This window comes from Lontra canadensis, unplaced genomic scaffold (genome assembly GCF_010015895.1).
Source record: "Lontra canadensis isolate GAN:19392208 unplaced genomic scaffold, GSC_riverotter_1.0 scaffold2, whole genome shotgun sequence".
Taxonomy (NCBI): domain Eukaryota; kingdom Metazoa; phylum Chordata; class Mammalia; order Carnivora; family Mustelidae; genus Lontra; species Lontra canadensis.
Window position 1 is genome coordinate 44,301,387 of NW_022630996.1, and position 3,662 is coordinate 44,305,048.

Sequence of the window (3,662 nt, forward strand, 5' to 3'; positions counted from 1 at the left end):
AGCCATACTAAGTGGCCAGACACTCCCTTCTGAAATACATAAATGTTTTCTCTATTATTCCACACAAATGTATCATTTTCAAAACCAAGTTTGTATTGTGCTTTACCTATCATTTCACACTTTGAACTTCTCTTTTATCTAGTTTGATATCTATCCATTGGCTGGATCTTTTAGGCAAGATTGCTTTATTGTACCAGCATCTGACCCATATTTCTGTATGCTTCATTCAATTAATATAGTTATTTATCTAGCAAACTATTAAGAACTCTTTCAGGCATTGGGGACCCAAAGACAAATGGAGCATAATCCCTTGTGCTCAAGGACATTGGAGTCTGGAAGATGTAATAAGAAAACTATTGTAGAGGCACCTGGGTGGCTCAGTGGGTTAAAGTCTCTGCCTTTGGCTCAGGTCATGATCCCAGGGTTCTGGGATGGAGCTCTGCATCAGGCTCTCTGCTCAGTGGGGAGCCTGCTTCCCCCTCTCTCTCTCTCTGCCTGCCTCTCTGCCTACTCGTGATCTCTCTGTCAGATGAATAAATAAAATCCTTAAAAAAAGAAAGAAAGAAAGAAAGAAAGAAAGAAAGAAAGAAAGAAAGGAAACTATTCTAAAACCTTGTAGAAGCCTGGATTTACTATCATTTTTCACTTTTTCACAAATTCATTAATCCTATCAAAATAAAGAAAGGTGCATCTGAAAATACATGTCCCTAGCAAACTCGCACTTCTAATAATGTGTTTACTTGGTGAGAGGCCCTAAATGATACTTCAAATAATCCTTTCCTGAATCTTGTTCAGGAGCAAAATTGGGTTTGAGCACTCCACCTTCTTCTTCTTCTTCTTTTCTTTTAATGGATCAGTTATTTAATTAGGTTCTTTGTAAGATATTTTATTTACTTATTTTTAATTTTATTTATTTATTTTAGAGAGAGGGAGAGGGAGAAGCAGACTGCCCCCTGTGTACAGAGCCTGACAGTGCTCTGTCCCAGGACCCGAAGTTCATGACCTGAGCCAAAGTCAGACACTTAATAGACTGAGCCATCCAGGTGCCCCTCTTTCTAAGAAATTTGGAACATCAATTTATGAGGGTAAACTCCATTTGTGGGAAAAAGCACAGAGAGGAGGTAGCCCTGAAGCTGCAGAACAGCTTTGATTTTTGGCAGAATTTGTGAGTTCACATCTTTCTGATCAACCCTGCACTACTCTGCAATCTCACATTTCTCTTTCTCCATGTTGAAGAACTCACCTTCCTGGCGTCTAGGGTTATACAACTTCTTCATCCTGAGTAAGCATCAGTGAGGTGTTTGGGGATTTTCACACTGCTGATAGCAATTTTGGTGGAGGTAGCAATGACAAATTTCTGTTGTTCTATGCAGAGGAACCTGACTAAAGGCCAGAGGTCCGGTCACAGCTAGCAAGACAGTGCTCAGTTCCTTCAGGAAAACCACCTTCTTGTGTCTGTAGCGCCCAGTGAGAATGATCAAAATGGTGCTAGGAGGGATGCTGGTTCAGTTTTCTCAAATGCTGACTGGGAAGTTTCTGCTATGGCTCAGTAGCTTTTGAGACACATCTTCAGTAGGATAATACCTAGACATTTTGCAAAGTTTAACCACTCGGGTACTACCATTCTTGTCACCAATAATAGGTTTTGTGACAGTAGCAAGAACCTTCTTTTTCTTTTTTTTTTTTTAAGATTTTGTTTATTTATTTAAAGATTTTATTTATTTATTTATTTATTTAATTTTATTTATTTATTTGACAGACAGAGATCACAAGTAGGCAGAGAGGCAGGCAGAGAGAGAGGAGGAAGCAGGCTCCCTGCTGAGCAGAGAGCCCGATGCAGGGCTCGATCCCAGGACCCTGAGATCATGACCTGAGCCGATGGCAGAGGCCCAAGCCACTGAGACAATCAGGCGCCCCTATTTGTTTATTTTTTAAAAGATTTTATTTATTTATTTGACAGAGAAAGCTAGAGAGCACAAGCAGGCAGAGCAGCAGTGGGAGAGGGAGAAGCAGGCTCCCCACTGAACAGGGAGCCCGATGCAGGGCTTGATCCCAGGACTCTGGGATCATGACCTGAGCCAAAGGCAGACACTTAACGACTAAGCCACCCAGGTGCTCCTTTATTTATTTATTTATTTATTTGATAGAGATCACAAGCAGGCAGAGAGGCAGGCAGAGAGGGAGGAGGAAGCAGGCTCCCCGCTGAGCAGAGAGCCCAACTCGAGGCTCAATCCCAGGACTCTGGGACCATGACCCAAGCCGAAGGCAGAGGCTTTAACCCACTGAGCCACCCAGGCAACCCAAGAACCTTCTTTTTCTTGTCAACCCTGGATTTAGCTGCTCAATACTTCCTCTTGTACATGGCCTTTCTGGACTACATAGCCAATCGGGAACATCCACCAATTCCTCGGACAAGGACAGGGTTTCAGCTGCAATGGAGCTTCGCCTGCTTTGGCATTTTAGCCTCGAGGTTACCCTTCTTGACCTTGCCACCAGCATCAGCCTTCGTGGCTCCAGGTTACTTCTCCTTAGTATCGGACTTCCCGGCGTTTTCGCCTGCCATCTTGCAAGACAGGAAAGTGATCCATCTTCTTCTCTTGGAAAGTTGCCACTGTATTTGCTGATATCTGATCTTGGTGTCATTCTCCTTGATTTTCAAAATCACAAATGTTCAACTATTCATTCTGGACTGAGTTTGCTGGACAGAGGTCATGCAGTCTAGTTGACTGAAATTATTTGGACCTCTATACTTCATTTCTCATCCATCTTAGGCTCCAGTTCCTTCCAGGCCACTTTTGTTTTACCTTATTAAGTATGAAAACATTCTCCTTGACATAAAAGAGAGACTCAAAAGAATTCTGTTTACTCTGCTATTTGTTCACATTACAGAGTTAGCCTCAAGCATCAGACCTAATTCTCCTGTTATCTTTTTGCTCTAAATATGATTTATAAACTTTTTTATTTGTCCTCAGCAGATCTGCAATTCTCAACTCATTTGGGGCCTTAGCGTTTTTACAGATATATGACATTCTCCCTATTCATACTTGGTTATATTTCCTTATTTCCATCATTTGTAAATTTTGTATCAGAATCTGAACTAATCAGAAAATATCTCATAATAGCATACTGCCTTCTTCAGACAACTCCCTCTTTCCTTCTTCATTGTGGTCATTTAAAATTATGTAATCAGAATTGAAAATTTAAGGGCAACCCAATCCTCTTGATCATGGTACATCTACCACAGTACACAGAAAATACATATATAATAAATGATATTGAATGAAAATCTCTTCCATGGATTTATTCTTGTCTCGTTTTGTTTTGTTCTGGTTTTTTTATGATTTTATTTATTTATTTATTTGCCAGAGAGAGAGAGAGAGAGAGAGAGGGAGAAAGCACAAGCAAGGGGAGCAGCAAGCAAAGGGTGAAGCAGGGTCCCCATTGAGCAAAGAGCCCAATGCAGCACTTGATCCCAGGACCCTGGGATCATGACCTGAGCCAAAGGCAGATGCTTAACTGACTGAGCCACCCAGGTGTCCCCTATCCTTGCCTTTTGTTTGCACTTTATACAATCAGATTTTTTTTGTAGTTTTCAAGATACGGTTGGATTTCCCTATTATAACAATTTATGACTTAGGTGGAGTCACTTTCTCCCTACATTA

The 3,662-nt window shown here is 41.3% G+C and overlaps 1 pseudogene; it reads right to left on the reverse strand.

Annotated features, from left to right (window-relative positions):
• Nucleotides 1-1,055: 1,055 nt before the first annotated feature.
• On the reverse strand, nucleotides 1,056-1,674 carry LOC116878688 (annotated as a pseudogene).
• Between the last annotated feature and the right edge of the window lie 1,988 nt (nucleotides 1,675-3,662).